General features: G+C 33.7%; 1 long non-coding RNA gene across 1 annotated transcript in view; it reads left to right on the top strand.

Moving 5' to 3' along the window:
- Positions 1-22,244, top strand: part of LOC145682901 (uncharacterized) — a 955,736-nt gene that overhangs the window by 344,079 nt on the left and 589,413 nt on the right. The window contains exon 3 of the long non-coding RNA XR_014130957.1: positions 14,056-14,143. This is a non-coding gene — a long non-coding RNA (uncharacterized LOC145682901). The remainder of the gene's footprint in view (positions 1-14,055; positions 14,144-22,244) is intronic.

The following is a 22,244-nucleotide window of genomic DNA, read 5'->3' as shown; positions in this document are numbered from 1 at the left end:
CGTATATGTAGTTTCGTGTGGAGAAAAAAGAAACTTGTGAACCAGCGGTTTAAGAACAACTCAAGTTATTAATGTAAACTTTTCCGACTTCATAAAAGAAATACGAAAGACATTTTGAATCGAAGAAATATAACATACAAGTTTGCAAGCGGAGACAAAGAAACCTAACGTAACCAGACTAAAAACGAATCTTTTACCGCGTAGCGATCGTGGTTCAGTCGTCAAGGTGCTTGTGCGAATGCACATTGTATTTTTTTTACTTTAGGATTTTTGATGGCGATTGATCGGCGATAACATACGTTTTATTATATTCAGATATTTGAATACTCAGATGTTTCAATACTTGAACTATCAAATCTTCAGGAATAATAATAGTAATAATAATGAACTAATAATAGTTATTATTATCTCGTAGGAGATTAAAAGCTAGGAGGTAATTATCGATCAGGTCATACCATTACAAGCAGAAATGTGATATTTGGAAAGAATATTTCGCTTTGGTTTAATGTTGCTCAGGAGAAGAGGAGTTTCTCATGTCGTTTTTAAAACAAATAAAATAACATGAGAATTAACATTTTACATTCGAGACGGGTCAAGGCTAACTCAAAACTTTCGTCTCTCTTTGGAGATGAGAGTCGAGACGAGACGAAAAGTATGGTAAACATTCCCGTCTTGTCTCGAATCTCGAAATAGTGTATGCCCATTCTTTAAGTAACAATTGCTCTGTAGACTGAATCTCATAGGCTATTTCGTTACATTATATTTCAGAGCTTATTCAATTATCCTCTGTGTAGGTATTTTGTAGCAAGGCTTTTATATTTACCTCTGCATATCCTGAAAATTAGTTATTATATGCCTTACTGTTGCGTGATATTCCGTTATATTTATTACAGTTATTTTCCTTAAAACATACAGTAGAATACATTCCACATGAAACTTCAATGGAACGTTGTAGTTTAAAATGTTGGTAGTTGCAGAGGTGTCTTGAAGGTACGGAACCCTTTCCTCGAAATCTTTACTTTTAAGTAAGTTTTGCCAAATTTCAACGGCAAGTTTAAAACTTTTATTATTATTATTATTATAATTATTATTATTATTATTATTATTATTATTATTATATCAACACCGTGTATAATCTTTAAAAGATATACGGTTTGTATCTGAATAGTAAAAGCTAATTGACTGTCGATCTCGGTCGTCGAGAAGTCTTCAGGAGGCAAGTACATCGGTCACGTTCTGGGTTTGAGTTCCGCAGGGGCAAGTATTCGGGCTCCAGCCAAAAGTTGTTAAAAGTTATTGGCTTCAGCCAAACATGTTCAAAACAGCAGGGACCGGGTTTAGGCTTCTCAACGGCTCGAGCGGCTCGGCTTACAGCTCATTCACTATCGAACCGAACCGAGAAGTGAGCCGAGCCAACAGCTCAACCAACCGAGCCGCTTTGAGTCATCGACTTATTTGAGCTGAATCGAAACGTGCCGAATGACTAGTCTCAACTTAGCTGGCTTGAACCGGTTCACATGAGCCGCGTAGGGGACCCATCCCAACCGTGAAAGCTCGAGCCATCGGCTCAATTGAGCAGAGTCGATGGCTCGTTCTAACTGAGCCGGCTCATGTCATCGGCTCATCCCAACCGAGCCGACTCGAGCTGTTCGCTCAGCTGATACGAGCCGAGCCGGTTGATATCACTACCCGAGTTGGTCTTCTGCTTGGGCTCAAGAATTCGACTGTGGAGGTCTCAGCCTTGATTTTAAGAACTACAGTATATACTTATATTGGTGATCACGACATTTGAGGCTGTCTCGTAATAATAATAATAATAAACGCTTGTCTTCTCGTTATCTAGACGAGACCAGATACACTAAAATTGCCCCACGAGATGCACTAAAATTACGAGACGAGACGCACCTCTGTCGTGAGCAACACTAAAAGTATTCCACATTACTGCTTACATTTCTCATGGCTTTCGCTTTCCAGTCTAATCAGGCCATTATTTCAAAACGAGTTACAACGAACTGAACGAGCGAGCGAGCTATTATCAAGCTCGACTCAACTCGAAACTCGCCCTCGAAAACAGCTTGACCTTGATCGCTGCGCGGTAAACTATTCGCCTTAGTCTGGTTACGTTATGTTTTTTGTATCCGCTTGCAAATTTGTATGTTATATTTCTTCGATTCAAAATGTCTTTTGTATTTATTTTATGATGTCGGCAAAGTTTACATTAATAACTTGAGTTTTTTTTTAAACCGTTGGTTCACCAGTTTGTTTTTTCTCCACACGAATCTACAAATATGACAGATTGAATTCTGGTCAAAGACCATTACCTGGTCAAAGACTTATTTCCGCCACGATTAATATTAACCAAAATAAATTCATTTTTCGGAAGCGGAACTTTCCCTTTCCGGATTTCGGAAAATTATGGAATTCAGTTAAACTCCCTAATTCAGAAGAATTCCGGAATTGAGAAAACTCCGGATTTCAGAAAAATAGGATTTTTCCGAATTCCGGAATGTTAACGAAATCAGAAATTTCTAAACTCCGGATTTTTCCGAATTCCGCAATTATTCCAAAATGCTAATTTTCCGAATTCCGGAATTGGCTATCTCTAGTTTATACACAACCTTTCAGAACACTAAGCTAGTAGCTGTCTACAAACAAACAAGTAATGCAAAGCATTTTTTATCCTGCAATACGTCATGTATTAAAATCCTAGAGCAGTTTCAGTATCTAACCAGAAATTGAATGTATCTAGTTACTGGAATCTGAGGTATGAAGAATTGTATTGTGTCTTAACTTTTTGTGTCTTATACAACCCTGCAAACCACTGAATATCTAAACGGATTTCGTTAAATCCAAGTTGTAGTACTCACAGTTACATCGATTTGTGTCTCTCTGATCATGTACTAAAGCTTACTATATGACAGCGTTAGTAAGTGTTTCTCTGCTCTCCCGTAAAGTTGTGATAAAATCTACTACAGAATAAAGAACCTATTATCAATTTAACCAAGTTGTATTCCTCCACATCTGCTTCCGCCTCTGTCAACTCTGGTCGATCTCGTTAACGCGACATATTTGCTTTTTTATACCCCTTCGTTTACTGAACTAAACAGTATCTATTCTGAAATATACTACTGCGCATGCCTCGTAGATAAATATTTCTGATGCCAATAGTTTCCGTTTTGTCCAATGAATGTTCTTTTTCTTATTCCCAGCATGACCCTTTTCTTACATGATATGAAGAGCATGTAGGTCTAAATACCTCATGTGTACATAGAAAGTAGGTTTAACTCTTCCAGCAAAGAACAAACATGTGATCATAGTATGCAACCCACAGAAACGATAGCTGGCAATACAGTGGTCGTAATCCTTAACGACAGAGAGAGTGAGCGGTGCTCTCCCCGCTGGTCTAGTGGCTAGCACGTGACACATTTGATGTATGGTGTCCCGGGTTCGATTCCCGGCGGGAGAGCATCTATGATTTTTAACTGTCCTCGATGTTTCTGTGTTCGTGTCCCTGTCGTTATAAGTTATTAAAAAAGCAAGTTAAACTAGTAAAGAAAGTAAAATTAGCAATAAGTAAGTTATTGAAACACGTTCGGTGATTCAGTTAATAAAAAAGTGGACAATGAACTGGCTGTTTGCGCCGTCCATGCGAGTTCGAATCTATCTTGGATTGATTTTTTTATCCATTTGAGGGAAAGTATTGCTTCTTTTCGCTAGAGGCAAACACCCTTTTCGTATTTTTCGCTGTCGTTCACAATTAAAATAAATGGCTATTCTTATTCCTTCTACGAATGATGGATCTTCTCTTTTTCCTCATGTCAAACATGCTTACGTAATGAAAAGACGCTCTCGATAATAATAATAATAATATGAAATATTACTAGCTAACTCGTGTGTGTATTTCGACAATATAATTTTATATTATTATATGGAAATAAGTAAGGCTGGCTGGCGCCCGCCCCCTAATTTTTTCGATGCGCCTTATGGGTCCACGGTGTCCAGCGTTGGTTCCATCTCACTATCACCTTCTGTTCTGTTGATATAAGTTATAGACATTTTACCTAAAGAGGGCTCTGCCGTGGCTCCATGACTGGCCATGACAATGACTCTAGGTTCATTTTGCATTGAAATGGCTTATTTTTCTGAGTACTATGAGTGCATACTGTCCAACGTTGTTCCCATCACTCAACAGTTTCCCGTTTTCTCGATATAAATTGTTAATATTTTGTTTGTAAGGGAGATATGGCGTTACAATCATTACGTTTGAAGAAGAACTGATGAAGATATTGCCTTGCCACAAACAACACCTATTATTATTATTATTATTATTATTATTATTATTATTATTATTATTATTATTAATATTATTATTTTACTTACCACTAATGTTGCCTACCTTTATTTACGTTGCAATGTGTTACTAAAAAACAAATCAAATAACACTCATTGTCAGTCACGCTCTCGAACTCAAAATACATGATTTACAGTTCTCTGTGTTTGAGAAAAGCACATTTATTATATTATTCTTTCAAATAACACGTTTCACAACTTACTTCACTTTCAATGTGTAATTTCATATCATCACTAACAATCACCTTGTTCAGATACGAAAATAACCCCCTCCTGCAAAAAAAGCCTTACGGTAGCGAAAGGGCGTGAACCTTCTTTATGCGATTAATCGGGTCCAATATTTCAATATGTCTCTGCACACAAATATTTCAGTAAAAGAGGAAAAGTTATTCAAACTTTCTGAATACCTATTTATGGGCGAAATTTGGTTCCCTTGGAAGTTTTTAAGAGTTTGAAGGGCCACCAATTTGAACATTTTCGTCTGATTATTGTGGTTAACGAACTCAAGATATTTCAACAATTAATGTTCATGCCAAGTTTTATCTCAATCCGCTGAAAATTAGGGTGGTTATGGCATTCACAAATAGCGTTATATATATATATACAGATAGATAAATAAATAGACACACAGAGGGAGAGAGAGAAAGTGTTTTGCTGCCTGCTCGCACCTGTGGTGCCACAGAGCTAAACCTGGCCCCTTTGCAAAACGTATTGACCAGCCTAACCTAAACACAAACCTCTTAATTGCTAACGTAGAAACGTGGTCGGGAGGTGTAAGGCATGTAGAAATTGTATTTTTAACTTTTCTTTTTTCCTTGTTTCATGTTATTCTTTTTTTCCTTTTTGCAGCTACATCGGAACGTTCAATTTTTATTCTTTACTAATTGCAAATTGCGTTTATATTAAAAATATAAGGAATTTTGGTGGCACTTGTTCGGATATTCTTCTCTTTTGAAATGAAAAGAATAAAAGCAATACGCAAAGGCAAAAAGTATTATCAGTACTAAACATTATCAACAATAATTGCTACGAAAAACTAAATACGACCTCTTTTACAATCTCTCATGAGCTGCATGTATTATTAACAAAATTTTTTAAAAATGTCTTCACCGAAGATTCGAACTGGCAACCTTTGCATTTGTAAGCGAGCACCTTAACCGCTACACCCAGATCATGGCATGGTGAACGTTTAGTTGTCGGCGTATTTGTTGTACTTGTGTTTTATGTTCCCACTTCGACAATTTTTACTATTTTTTCTAAGTTTAACAGCTTTTTCTGGCTTTCTCTTTCGGTGTCGTCCTTTATTTACACTATGCACTATTCGTATTCACAGCTTGTGCCCCTCTGCAATGTCATATTCAGATTAAACTTTTCTTTTTGCCCCTGAGTAAACATTTGATTGATTTAATTCTCATACTCTTCACGGATGGAGCGCAGGAATGCCAGACTCGAAAAATAGGTGTACATTTACTTTCCTGACAGATAATACAGATATTGTTGGTGTTGAGTGATATATTTGTTTAAAATTTTAAGATTTTGACCCTCAGTTTTAGCGGTGGCTTAGTTGTATGAAAATTTTAACCAGATAATTTTTATAGATATATTGTAAATATTGTAATATCTCAATGAAAGTTGGTGGATATATTGGTGGTTGTGTTTGATATATTTTGTTAAATTTTGAAGTTGATCTCATAAATTTGGCGATACTTATTTTATACCAAAATTTTAAAAGTTTTTTTGATATAGATATGTATTAATATTAATATATCTCAATGAAATTTGGTTGATATATTGGAGGTGTTGTTTAATACATGTGGTGAAAATTTGAATTTTAGGTCCTTCATATGTTTTGCTGTGGCCATGTTGTAAAGCAAAATTAATAATTTTTTATCTCTCTCTGTCTCTCTCTCGCTATATATATATATATATATATATATATATATATATATATATTATATATATATATATTAAATATAGAGATAACTCAATTAAAGTCTGTGGATATACTGGTTGTTAAGAGGTATATTTGCTAAAAATTCGAAGTTTGTGAGCGTAATAGTTTTTTTGCGGTGGGCAATTTATACAAACATCATAACTTTTTTTAAATAGATATGTTGTAAATTTTGGTATATCTCAATGAATGTTGGTGGTCTTGAGTGATACATTTGGTGAAAATTTGAAGTTGGTTGCCTTAAGAGTTTTGGCGGTGGCAAATTTATACCGAAATTTTAACAACTCCTTGATATAGGTATATTAATATTGATATATATGAATGTAAATTGGTGGATATATTGGTGTGTTGTGTAGTATATATTTGGTAAAAATATCAAATTGTTGGCCCTCTTAGTTTTTGCGGTGGACAACATTACACGAAAAATTTTCACAACTTTACGATATAGATTATAGTTAATATTGAGAGCACTCAATGAAATTTAATAATTATGTTGCTTATTTCGTGATATATTTGGTGAAAATTGAAAGTTGATAGCCCTGATAGTTTTCCTGGTGGCCATGCTATTCCAAAATTTTTAACAATTTTATAATGTAGATATATAGTAAATATTGAGAAAACTGAATGTAAGTTGGAGATTTTATTGGATGTGTTGAGTGATATTTTGGTGGAAATTTGAGGTTGTAGGCCCTCATAGTAATGGCGGTTGTGAAGTTATTCGATAATGTTAACAATTTTATATATAGGTGTATATATATAGTAAATATTGGCATATCTGAATGGAAGCTGGTGGATATATTGATGGTGTTGAGTGATACATTTTGTGAAAATTTGTAGTTGGTGGCCTTAAGAGTTTTTGCGGTGTCCAATTTAAACCGAAATTTTAACAAATTTTTGATATAGACGTATAGCAAATATTGAGATATCTCAATGAAGGTTTGTGGATATATTGGTGGTTTTGTGTGACAGAGGTTATTGGCCCTGATAATATTTGCAATAATGGGGACTCACATAGGGATATATATACGAAAGGTTCTACCTCTCTCCACTAATTTTTGGATAAATTAGAAAGTTGTCCATCACCTCCATGTAATACATATACTATAAAAATGTACGCAAGAATGGCTGAAAAGTTACGAAATAAAAAAAAATATATGTATCGAGTGGGATTCGAATCAGCTTAAAAGTATTGCATCAACACAAAAACAGATGCATGGCTATCGGAACAGCTACAGAATGCTCCTTCAGTTGCATCGATAGGTAACGAACTCCTTAACTACCCTTCTTTTTATGACGATCTTTGTTTTTCTTTGAGAAGTGTGAGTTTTCTTTTTTAAAAAAGAAAAAGCATGCTGCATTAATGCTAAGGTACTATTTTGTACTAGAAATATGGTTATTAGAAGTAACAAAAGAAGAACTAAAAATTTCAAATAGCAAACTCTGAGCTGTGTTCATTGGTCTTGTTTTTTTTCATTGCTTCCCCTCCTCTCACTCAGGATGGGTGTTTGCAAAACTTAGAATTTTAAGGGACTTGGAAAATTTCGGCATGCAATTATATTTTGAAGAAGTATACAATATGGAGATCCATTAACGTCAGGTTGTGAAGAGTTCAGTTTTTATCGGGTTCCTGTCACCAGGGCATGGCGCGTCCTCAGGTTGCGGATCGAGGAGAAGGCCTCTAGATATAGAGGTTAGCTGCAAATATACTGAATAAGCAGTCGCTGACAGACGACTAGGAGTGGTCCTCTAGCTTGGGGGTTTGGGTAAGGCTAACAAACTCATCCTGTAAAAAAAAAGACACTTGTTCTGAAATATTCACAAAAGCCTCGGACAAGGACTGATAACTTGGCATGACCCCAGCAAAAGAAAATGGACATGAGATTTGGAACATGGAATATTTGAAATCTTTATAGGGCAAGCGTTTTAAAATCCGTAACGCGTGAGTTAGAGAAATACAGGATGGACCTAGTAGGAGCTCAGGAAGTTAGGTAGGAGAGAAAAATGGATCTGTGAATTTCGGAAATTTTACGTTCTTTTACGGGGAATGAAATAAAAATCACCAGTTAGGAACAGGATTTTTCGTTCACAAACAAATATTACCGGAAATTAAACGGATTGAATTTGTTACTGACAGACTTCCTTTTATTAATCTTAAGGGACGGTGGTGTAGTATTGCTGTTTTAAATGTGCATGCTCCAACTGAAGATAAGGATGACGATATAAAAGAGAGTTCTTACGAAGAAGTGGAACTAATATTTAACCAACTCCCGCGATACGATATGAAACTTCTATTAGGGGATTTCGATGCTAAGATAGGGCGAGAGGATATTTTCAAACCGATTATAGGGAACGAAAGTCTGCATAAGGAAAGTAATGACAACGGTGTTAGACTCGTGAACTTTGCAACGTCCAAAATCCTAATCGTGAAAAGTACAAAATTCCCACATCACGACGTTAATAAATACACTTGGACATCACAAGACGGAAAAACACATAATCAAGTTGATCACGTTTTAGTAGATAGAAGAAGGCAATCTAGCATAACTGATGTCCGGTCGTTTAGAGAGACTGATTGTGACACTGATCACTACCTAGTAGCAGCTACAATACCAGAGAGATTATCGTTGAATAAAGGTAATATTCTATGTCCGAAAACGGAGAGATTTAATTTAAAGAAATTAGAAGAGAGCCAGGTAAGAGAGGAATACCAGATTGAAGTATCGAATAGATTCTCGGCTCAAGGAGATTCGGAGTGCACTAGTGTTCAGGATACTTGGATTGAAATTAGAGATAGCATTAAAATTTCAGCAAAAGAAAAATTGGGACACGCGGAAATACGTAGGAACAAAGCATGGTTCGACCAGGAATGCATTAATCTAGCAGAGAAGAAAAAACAGGCAAGATTACGCTGGCTACAAAATCCAAATGATATAACTACACAAAATTTGCAGATGTCAGCAGGGAAACTTCCAAAACTTTTTGAACAAAGAAACGCGATTTTTCAAAGCTAAAATTAAGGAACTTCAAGATAATAGTAAAAATAAAAAGATTCGGGACATGTATAAAGGATCTGGGAATTTAAGAAAGGCTATCAACCTCGTGCTTATATATTAAAGAAAGCTGACGGTACAATTGTCGCTGATACGGATAGTATCACAAAAAAAAATTAAGATTTCTTTGACGATTATCTGAATACGCAGCTTAAAACTAATGTGCGTGGAGAAAAAGAGAACACCCCGCAGATCATTATGTTCCAGAACCAACCGAATAGAACTCGAAACCGCTATAAAGAAATTAAAGAAACACAAATATCCGGGTGAGGATGAAATCCCGGCTGAGTTAATTTTCGCTAGTGGCGAAAAATTATGGAACATAATACACAAACTCATTCTCCTTATCTGGAACAAGGAAGAATTGCCACAAGAGTGGAGTGAATCAACCATTGTTCCAATTCATAAGAAAGGCGAAAAATCTGACTGTAATAATTATCGAGGTATTTCTCTTCAGTCAACATCCTATAAAATCCTTTCAAATATTCCATTAGTAAGATTTACCCCTTACGCAGATGAAATTATTGTAGATTATCAGTGCGGATTTAGACGAAATCGATCAACTATCAATTAAATATTTACCATTCACCAAATACTTGAAAAAAGTGGGAATACAATACCCCAGTACATCAACTATTTATTGATTAGGGAAAGTCATATGACTCGGTCAGGAGATAAACATTATGCATCGTTCTTACAGAACTTGGAATACCGAGAAAGGTAATTAGATCAATTAAGATATTTAAAGGAATCCCAAAGTAAAGTCCGGGTAGAAAAATTTTTGTCCACAAGCTTTCACGTCGAAAATGGCTTGAAACAAGGAGATGCGTTGTCGCCATTATTATTTAACTTTGTTCTGGAATACGCTATAAGGAAAATCAAATATAGCAACCAGGGCCTAGAGTTGAACGGTATTCACCAGGTTATGGCATATGATGATGATGTAAATATAATGGATGATAGGAGAACGATAGAAAGAAAAGCAGAGATCTTATTAAACGCTTGCAGGGACATGGGTTTAGAAGTAAATGCAGAGAAAACTAAATACATGGAAATGCGTTGGGACCGTAATGCGGCAAATTGTGGATGCGTTAAAATATTAAATAATACTTTTCATAAAGTGGATACTTTCAAATATCTAGGATCAATATTAACAGAGGAAAATCATATTCACGAAGAAATTAAATGTCGATTAAAAATAGGGAATTCGTGTTAGTATTCGATTCAAAATCTCTTGTCGTCGCGAATTCTGTCGAGAAATTTGAAACTTAAAATGTACAAAAAGATAATCTTGCCTATTGCTCGGTATGGTTGCGAAACATGTTCGTTTACTCTGAGGGAACAGCATAGACTGAAACTATTTGAGAACAAGATCCTTAGACGAATATTCGGACCCAAGAGGAAGAGGAATGGGGAATGGTGGAAACTTCATAACGAGGAGCTACATACTTTATACTGTTTATCCAACATTGTTAGGGTCGTCAAGTCTAGGAGGCTTAGGTGAGCAGGTCATGTAGATAGAATGGAAGAAAGTAGAAACGCTTTCAAAGTCTTGACTGGAAGACCAATCGGAAAACGACCATTAGGAAGACGTAGACGCAGTTGGGAAGACAATATTAAGATGGGTCTCGCAGAGATAGGAATAGAAAGTAGAAACTGGATCCAATTCGCTAAGAATAGAAGTCAGTGCAGAGCTTTTGTGAACGCGGCATTGAACCTCCGGTTTCCACAGGCCATAGAGTTAGTTAGACAGATAGATAGATAATTTCAGTATAATTAAAATAAATGTTTGACGCTCAGATCTCCTTTACCGTGGTTGGTAGAGAATCGTACAAAACACAGTTCGAACATTTAAAACTCTAGTATTCCAATTGTTTGAAAATTTTAACGGAAAGGTTTTAGTTGGTAAAGTATTTATTTAAGAAAAAATAAAATGTTTATTCCTACATATTCTGTTCGTTTAGCAGAGAGCCATGTTGCAGCACAGCCTTTGAGTTTCCCGTCCTTATACAGTAACTGGAAGTGCTGCAATACTGTTGTGCTGTGTTCCCGCGTTCACGAAGCTTGCAACGCAGAGCCTACCTCATAAACATCTAATAGGAGAAAAGGATTGAAGATCTCATAACCTTTCACAACATCTTAAAAATAATAATAACGAATGTACTTGTCTCAATGTAATACAAATTAAGCGTTCAAGTAACACATCCCAAAACTTATCTGTTAATCAACTTACCTAATTCACTTTCGTCACTTGTTGACTAATGTCTGCTACTGCTATGTTCCTGAACACTTATTAACAATGACTATTTCTACTTCAAGATCATATAGTATACACACTTTCCAGCTAAGGAACATGTTAAAGAGAAAAAACCAAATATCCTTGGCAATTACAGGTTCACCTTAGTTGTTCAGTGTTCAATTCCCCTGCTGAACGCAATAGAGAAGCATGGGTTCTTTATTTTCTTTCAACGAAAGACAACTATGCAATGCGTAGGTGACGAGGGCTGTTTCTGCATCCAATCACGTCGTACTGTTTACGTTTTCAACACTTCTCTTCGGTTAGTAGGCGGTCCGTTGGAGTGAGACGGGTGAATGTTCATTTTGATGTTTCTGAGTATTTCTCCTGATCTTATTATGAAAAAAAAATATGGGTATTCCTTCTACGAAAGGAGGTATTACACAAAGAAGTGGCAATATTTTTTAGCGATAATGAATTTGCAGAACTGATGAATTATTCTGAGTCATACAGTTATGAGTTTGATAGAAATGAATAGTAATGACATTGACTATTCTCGGCTCAGTTCTCAGTGTATCCACGAGTGAACAAAATATCAACTCTGTTTCAAGTGAACCTGAGGTTGCTCGTGGGGAAAAGAAAAACTCGTGCTTGTTCGAAGGCAGATTTTGGTGTAGCTTGGAGTGATATAATTCAACTAAATTCAAGACTCCTCTTTAATGGTGTCCCGGGAATTGATCAAAATATTATGCTATCTACAGAATATTTAACATATAAAGTGTTTCAGCTGTTTTCATCGATGAAGTTTTATACTAAAAGAGGTTGAGTTGATTTTGACTTTAACTTACCGTTCAGCGGCGAGGCAATGAGACTTGTCCTATTAATTAACATGGAATCAAAACCACATGAGCTCGAGTCGGGAATAGTAGATAAAAGAATGAATCAATACGCAAAACAGCAGATTGAGAAAAGGAAAAAGTACTAAGTGAAGAAAGTGACCAAAAGTAAGGACGTTTCGAGGACAAAAACATGCAAATCCAAAGAAACTATCTCCTTTAGCCTAACCGGCATAAGCATGGGACATAAAACTCAAAGATTTCATCTCATTTCAATTTCAAGGTAAACAGTTTGTTTTTCTAGTCTTAATCAATTGGTACGTTTACAAGTATCATCTTTATATCTAAGATTTTTTTTTAATCTCTAGAGATATGACATTTTAAAAGTTATGTACGAAAAGTGCCGGACAGTGTCCGTGAGAAGTTTAAATAGCCGTCGGGCTAAGTGTGTATACGCCCCGGAAAATGTTGCACTCCGAATAAACTGTGATAGCGAAGGGCGCAGTCCAGACATAATCATAATATCATATTTGTTGTTTTGTATATTTTGAAGAAATGGAAACAGTTTGTTTGGATACGGTACATTAATATTTTTCTAAAACGTTTTTATTTAGATTGATAATACAATGCAGCAATTGAGAGATAATGCTATCTCGCATTTTACTGAATAACAAGAAAATTACCATGTGTTGATTAATAAAATTTTCAGATCTTACAGATAATAGACGCGCCTATATATCGGGCACGACAAATTATTTCACATGATTTCCTTTCCGAGATATAGTCAAATAAATATTAATCTACCAAAAAAGTACCATAAAATACGTACTTGTTCACTAATTCATATTTTGTACTCACTACACAGTACAAATAAAATATGCGTATCTTGAGTATTGAAATGACAACATTCCAACAATTCTAGCGAAATACGACAATATAAGTTTTGATTCAACGAAAGGGCAGCACCGTGAAGTCATGGCCTACCATTATGAACATGGAAGGAAACAATTTGACTTACTCATTTAAAGATATAACTTATAGGTGTATTAATAATATTGTAGTGGGTAAAAGAAACTCATCTATGATACTATTGGAAAGTGTATCAATGGAACACAATCACGTAATTAGTAATAACTGAAGCAATAATAAACGCTTCAAAATAAATCATCACTCCTGAATAAAACGAATATATGTAACTGCAAAAAAAAGCATTAACGAAATTAGGAGAACAAGATATTAAAGGAGACAAATACAATAACCCGAATATTAAGTGACTAATAAGTTATTATTGTTTTAAGTAAAGGTAGAAATTGAGATTACACAACGTAATAAATAACATAAATATTTCAAACATATCCATGTAATAATAATGAATTTAAATTTATAGAAAGAACAATTTCTGATCTTATTTACCATACTAATTCGCACGAACTTCGTAAGGTTGCATTACGAGCAAATCCCAATAGAGCATAAGTTACAGATGCTATTGTCCTTACTAAGCTTTAATAAGAATTTAATATATTTTTAAAACTTTCTAACTACTCAAGTGTACAGAAAACATATCTTAAGACATATCGAAGTCTGTATTTTATAATAATATCAAGTAATTCAAGTCTTATATTTTATTTCTAGGTGACAAAGCATATGGGAATGTTTAAAACCATTATAATTCTCCTGACCACCTACCATTTAACTACTTGTACATTTCGCGCTCCATATGGTAAGAATACATTAAAACTTCCTTTGTTATTTAATATGAATATTTGTAAACATTGTGATAGAAACTTACGATTAACTTGTGGTTTCAATTGCCGTTTACTACGCACAAATGTTTAGCTTGTACTACAAATTTGAATAATTAATTTTTATCGCTATAAGATAGTTACAAAAAAAAGTTTGTGTCCGTACCAGATTTTGTTTGATATTCTTTTCCCAAACTCGACGTTAATCTGTTAGGACTAGTCATCTCCTAGAAACATAATATTTCTTGGTTACAAAACATATATTTTAGTATAATCAGTGGTGTAATTGCTTAGTAAAATATACTGTAAAAGCAGGAATTACTGCCAATGACATTTTTAATTAATTCGTTTTTTAGATGTTAATTATTACCATTGTTTGGATTGTTCTCTTTGTGTGTTGACTTTGTTAGGGCAAAATGTACGCAAAACTGTGTTCATGTGTCTCCAGATTCCTACAAAGATTATTTTTATTACTATTTACGACACTCCTGTTTAGATACGAGATACTTAGATATACTAAAGATAATCGTGTTAATTTAAATCCTTATATTTGTCAACTAGATTAGCCACGTTTCACGACGATACAAAAAAATCTAGTGTAGCCTGTTTTAGATAAACTGATTTTTTGTGCTCGTCATGTACTTTGCATGGAAACACTGCTTCTTTTACTTTTAAGTAGAAGCAAAAATGAGGTCATACAAGAACTGTTGACAAATTAACCAATTCCCTGCTACTTAACCGTAGAAATTAATGCAGTGCCAAATAACCTATATATGTGCTCAGTAAAACATACCTCATGAAAATAATGTAATAATATTGAATCCATATCAATTCCATATTGCTTTAGTACAGTGTTCTATCTTTACCATTTACGTTACATGCATCATAGTTGACTGTGATAAGAATGAAGAGCCGGTACTAATATGAGACTGTGCGATAATAAATTTTGTATTAGAACTATATATGAATTTGTATAGTGTGAATCTACAGGATTTGCAGAAACTCCGATAGGTGATTCGTGGCATCAAAATATGACAAAAAGTTCTATTTAATATTCTCTAATTTAGCATCGTGTATGAGCTACAGCGGTGCCGACTTCGAATCGAAATTCGTATCCTGAGAATTGGAACGGAATCGAAAGATGCGCACAGAAGAACTGCACAACCGAACTCGACAACATGCAAAAAGACGTTTTGTCTTCCTTTCTTGTTCATTTACATTTTGAAGTGGATTTGTATGTAAAACTAAATAAGTAAATTTTACGAAACATAACATACGTATTTTTAATTAGTATTATTAAATTAAAAACGTCTAAAAATATCATCAAAATTTTTCTTCACATAATACTTGTTATTTGGATCAAACGTCTTATAGATATTTTTAAAATGTATCTTATGGCTAATCAATAAAAGCATTGTATAAAAATAATTACATCTGACCTTAAAACTAAGTATTAAGCTTTAGATCTTCAGTTCTTTGATTTACTTCATGATTCAAGTTTGTTAAAATTGTGTGCTAATTCTTTTTAATGTCATTACTATTTATTTCTTTCAAAGGTGAGGTGCCACTTTACCGCCACAATATTTTTTATGAGACCAACGAGATCTAAGTCCATACATAACCATTTAAATCTACATTGCGTCTTAAAGCTATTATGTGTATCGTCGAACGTGCGTAATGCTCTCTTATTTTCTTCTAGTCACAATATATTATGTTTGAATTTGAAATTCTATTTAGGGCTTGATGCAAATCCCTATTTCCTAAAGCACGATTATCATCATAATTAATTGAAATCTTTGATTTTATTAGCTTTTATTTTATTTCATTATTCTTACATTCTGATTTTAAAGTGTGTGTTCCTTCTTTATTACCTCTGTCACTGATTTTCTTAAAACAGTGCATTTTTAATTTAATACCTACAAGTTATTCTACTATAATATATGTAAGCCTATCTTTAAATTTTCCTAGCACTTACCTTTCGAACAGCTTCGAAGTATATTTATTACTTCTTTCCATTATTACACATAACTAATCTGCATACTATACAGTAGGTGACCAATTTACTTTCTTAATCTTGAAACATTTTCATTACTGAATCATCTCAGTGCTTATCACAAAAATATATCCTGTCAACTCTAACGTAGTTAACAGCTGTAACACTTACAGTATCCATAATATTCAAGATTGCTTATATATATTACTGCGTGTTCTTTTAGCTGGATATAATTATTTATGTTTTTACAAAATCACTGATTTTTTTTCTAAAAACAATGTAATTGATCATTTGTTAAAGTTTTATACATATGTTTCCCTATGTCGTTTTGTCTATTACTATATTTAGTCTACATAAACTATAATTAGGATAATGTATTATGCTTTTCGTAGTACACAAATACTTTCATTAGTTTTACTTATATAACACTCTAACTCGGTAACATTATATCTAATCATACACTTCATTATTCTCAGTGTTTGTTTTCTGTCTAATTTTTCAATGTGTTGTCTTAGACAATATTGTGAAGATATGTGTATTTAGACACATAACAAAACTTTTCATTTCGAACTATGGGGCATTTTATTTTAAAAACTATTACAATAAAGGCATAATCATTCATTTAATGTGAAATCACTTTTCGATTTTTTTTCTACGTTCATTTGCCTTTCCTACTAGGAAGTCTTTTGCTGTCTGTCATTTCTTTCTTACACTTGTAATTTCTTAATTAAATAAAACAAGAGATTGCTTCTTCGTCCGCATTCCACCATCACCTTACCTTGGTAAATCTACGAGCACGCACTTTTTCATCAAGACGGAAAAAATAGTTAATTACCGAGGATATGAATCCGGAAGGGACGCTAAACAAAACGATCGAGAGACTTTTGGAAGTTGCAGTCGATATTGAGTTGGAAGCGAGTTAAGATGTAGAAAGGAAATTTCATTTTGAAGCTTACGAAAAATTTAGCTTTGCTCTGTCTTAGAGAACATTTTATTTCAGCTAACGTTACATACCTGTTGACCAAGATGAATTGTTTACTTAAAAGAAGTTTCGACTTTAATTCAATTTGTGGTCTTCGTAAAGTTGGTTTTCCTGTCCGGGTTTCGCTAACCCTTAACATTCAACTGTTTGAACGACCAGCCAACCAGATAGAGAGATTGACGTACATCAGCCCACTGGAAGAATCATCAAGAAGGCAACATCAAGATCTACAAGTAAGTGCAAGCAGGTTTACCTGTCCTTAAATTTGCTCCCTTCTCACCTCTTTCAACCTCTCTGACATCACAATCTTTTTTATATGTGATTTTATTTACATTGCAACCCAGGTCATATCCCGTACCATACGTTCTGTTAAATTCAATATATACAAAATCCTGGGAGCAACTTGTCGGTTCTGACATCCCCAAATACGTTATCTATAAGAGCATTATCTGAGCTCTCAGACCGACAAAGGGGAACTGCACAATTTTTACAAAACTTAGATATTATTTGCATCTTGAGCTATTAATATCGGCGGCATTTTAACTTTGCGTGTTTATATATAGAAATAACTACTAACCTTGTCAGGGTTAGATAACTACGAGGATATTTTTCCGCTGCGGGTTCAAATTTATGAGTGGAAAATTAACCTCAGGCATATCAATCGACGTCACATTGCCAAACGCACAGATTGAGTAGTAGGGGCAATAACTTTTTGAAATTTCTTTTTTTTAACTCAGTGTCTAAAACCTAAGATAATTTTTAACCTTTCAAAATACATATGTAGAAAGTTACACTCAGTGATTTCTCCCAACTAAACATATTACAAAATATCAGCTAAGGTAGTATTCAAATAACTCCTTTTTTCAAACAGCGTGTCAAAAATCTCCTAAGATATTTTATGTTAAAAGTGTTAAAATGTATAATTTGAAAACTAACTAATGATATCAATCGACTATAAAATGCATAGGTCATTGTTTGAGATGGTGGCGACACTCTTGTTATAAGCTAATTACATATATACTGGGTGTAAGTAATCCCTTATTATTATTTTTTACTCTAATACACTTTTAAATTATGTAAGTTTTTAAATTGTCTTCAAATATATCGATTTACTGCACATTGAAAAATACATTTCTTAAAGTAATTCGGACATATTATTATAAATACTTTTACACATAGCGGGCGTTAAAAGTCGCCAAGGATTTTATACTCTATATGGAGTTATGAAATTGATAACGGGAGAATTTTTTATAATGGAATCGACTTTACATTGATAAAGACATCGATTAAGATAGTTGCTGTTATCGTTACAAAGCTTCTTTCATATAACTTGTAGTTCGAAATCACCGAATATTTTTGTAAATAAATAACTTGAAAATAAAACTTCCGTGGTTTCCTTTCATTGCATAATGCACAACCCACCCTTTATGTAGTAGTGTCAATATAGTTTTAACTTCCCTTTGATTAAAACTTGGTGTCAAAATCTTTACTTACTTGTAATAACATGCTGTTTACAAATATATATATATATATATATATATATATATATATATATATATATATGCAAGTAAAATTCAGTTAAATATTAGTATACACATTGTAGAAGACATCGGTTTATGCAGTTACGACCCTATTCAAAACACTTTCTTGTACGTTGAGGGTATAAAATCTATGATGACTTTATAGCGCCTTACTGATTTAAAATATATATGTGGTAAAGTAAATTTACCACTTATATATTTTAAAATCAGTAAGGCTGTAAGTAAATTTACTTCACTGATGGAAGTCAACTACACGACGCAAAAGGCATCGCTTGAGATAATTCAAACAGTATTATTAATACTTTATTTTGATGTAAAACCAATCCTATAAAAATACCTATTAGGAACGTTAACCTCATTGTCATCAATCGACTGCAAATGTAAAAGGAAATCTTATAAAGCACTGATACGTGCAAAATTTTTTCGGAATGTTTATACTTCCGATGTGTTTGAAACTATGTAGTTTGAAATTTAACCTCAGTTTAGCAATCTACTACACATTGAAAAAGGCATCGAAAAAGGTAATTCCATCATTTTATCGTTATAACAGCTCTTTGATCGAGTTGGAAGTTTAAAAAGCTTTAATAGTTTTTACTCCAATCTTGTTTTCAAATATACATGTCAGAATTCACTTCAATGATACCAAGGGACTCCTCATTGGAAAAGGCATCAATCAAGATAAATTGCTAAAGTATATTACTTCCGTTTGATAGCACGTTACTAAAGCCGCAACTTTTCATCTTTTTAACATGTAGTTATAACACCACTTTGATTAATACGTATTATGAAACCCACCCAAAACTTGTACTCCTATGCCTAATTACATATATATGTTTTTGTGTATGAAGAAATGGTTGCAACGATAACCGAATACACATTGGAAAGTCAACTATTAATTTAGTTGCATCACTACTTTAATAAATTGCATTTCATCTGTGTAGCTTGCCAAATATACCCACGTAATTTGTACCCTTATGATTTTTAGGATAGATACATGGAAAATAAACTTTAGTGATATACTACTGGATATTGCAAAAGGAACTGACTATGGTAGTTCTTAGTATTGTTACTACTTCCGTTAGTCTTACCTTGGACAAAATCCAAGAGGATTTTACCCCCAAGCTCTTGTCAGATATTAGGGTCTAAAATCGTCGTAGATTTTGAAATTAATTTAAGTCATATTAACCGACTGCACTCTGCCAACGACAACCGTTAATGTAGTTGCCACACTACTCTAATATCTTCCCTTTAATAGTACCACAAGGTTAAAGATCCTCGGATATTTTATACCGCCTTGATGACTAAACTACATTATAAGTAAATTGAATTCTCGCATTAAATAGATTGCACATTGAGAGATGGGATCGATTAAGATAGTTGTTACACTGGTATCATAAGTTCGCTTTAATCTAGCTGGTTGTCAATCCTACAAACGATCTATTATACCTATGATGTTGGAAAATAAATTAACTTCATTAACTTCAGTGATGCCAATCAACTCCAAATTTTATAATTCATCTATTAAGATAGCTGTCACATTATTGTTATTAGTTCTATCACCGGTTCAAAATCTCTAATGATTTTGTACGTTCCCTTAAAAAATATAATTTATAAAAATAACACTTATATCAATTGAACTCACCACGTGTACTGGGAGAGAGGAAACTTTATAACTATACATTTCCTCTGATCTACCCGGTAGGTCAAATATCTCATAGGATTTTTTTGCCCTATCGATGTTTTAAATATTAATGTGGAAAATTCACATGAGTGATATCAATTGATTACATGTTGAAAAGCATCGACTAGGACAGTTGTCTGGGTATTCTTTTAACTTTTTATTGATTAAACAAGATTTATAAATCTCCGAGGATACTTATCCTATGCATTTTGAAAATATGCTGTTCGATATTTTTTTCTGTCATATCAATTGACTTTACACAAAAGAAGGCACAAGTATGATAGTTTCTACATTATGATTATGATTATCTTTTTTCCAAGGTAAAACTTTGCAAGATTTTAAAAGATAAGTCTTGTTTTAATATATATATAAGTGCGGTATTGACTTCAGTGCTACCAATTGACTGGACATTGAAAAAGGAACCACTTAATTTATTTGTGACCATATTTAATAACTCCGCTTTGATGTAGTAAAGGTGTGAAAAATCAACTGTGATTTTTACCCCTCCTTGATTTAAACAATATAAGTGTAAAATTAACTTCAGTGATGTAAATCAAGTGCATATTGTAAAATTGACCGATTAGGATAGTTACAGCACTGTTACAATTTCCTTCCTTTCATCTAACGGTTGGGTCACAATATACGAGCATTTCCATCTCTAGCGAATATAAAATTACTTCAGTGATAGGAATTTATTGCACGTTGCAAAAGACATTCATTAATATATTTGGGACCCTATTGTTGTAATATCCGTTTGACCTAGAAGGTGTTCGAAAATTGCCAAAGAGTATGCACTGTCTTGTTGATTTAAAATATAATATTTTTTAAATTTAAATTGAGGGCTGAAAATCGACTGCAAGTTTGTAAAGTCATCCATTAAGATTATATTTACTAATAAGATTAAATATAAGACGCTACTATTATATTTTTCTGATCTAGCCAGGTTAGAAAAACATATTTATAATTCCAATGCTGTTTTAACATGTACGACTAGAAAATTACCACCAATTATATCAGTCGGCTGCAAATTGAAAAAGACATCGGTTAAGATATTTGTGACACTATTGTTATAACTTCTTTTTGAACCAGCCTGTGATCAAAAATATCCGAGGATTTAATAACCTTAATGATTGGTCAAAACATGTAAGTGGAATATTTACGTCAGGGATAGAAGTAGATTGTACAGTGAAAAACATATCGATTAAGATTTTAGCGACGCTATTGTTTAATTTATTTTAACCGAACAAAATTGCCAAATCTTCTGGGTTCTATATCAGTGTTTTTTTAATGTATGAGTGTAAATTACTTTCAGTCATATCAATGGTAGAAAAGTTCGATTAAGATAGTGCTGAAAGTATTCTTATTTCTTCCCTTTCATCTATTCGGTGGGTCTGTGACTAGCCACTCCCTTCTTTTCTTCTATCAAAATTTGTTTCGTCCCTAAGGTATCTATAATCTAGCTACCTAAGGATAAGTACAAATTTAGAAACAAAAAATATATATCTATTAAAACTGAATTTTGAAAACCAAAATTTTAGAGGAAACTGACAGTGCTGCCCCAAGAAAAATTGAAGAGGGGAGTTAGTGCCACAAAAAGAAATAAGAAAAACAAATTTTGAATTTTGAAGAAAAAAAGGAATATAAGTTTCGAATGTGTTGTAAATATTGACGTAGTCGAGAAATTTCTTTGTGACCTTCCGTCCTCGTATTCGTGGTTAAGTAATTGATTTTGAATTCCAGTGGTACCTAAATAAAACAGTTATCAGCAAATGCTGATACCACAAAGTAAACGAAGTTTTCCGGAGCACGTTGCCACAAGCCAGCGATAGAAAGAGATCATTAGAAACATCAGTTAAATCTAGAACCTTTGAATCACATCAGA

This window comes from Thermobia domestica, chromosome 4 (genome assembly GCF_964235325.1).
Source record: "Thermobia domestica chromosome 4, izTheDome1.hap1.1, whole genome shotgun sequence".
NCBI lineage: Eukaryota > Metazoa > Arthropoda > Insecta > Zygentoma > Lepismatidae > Thermobia > Thermobia domestica.
This window is presented reverse-complemented; position numbering and strand designations above follow the sequence as displayed.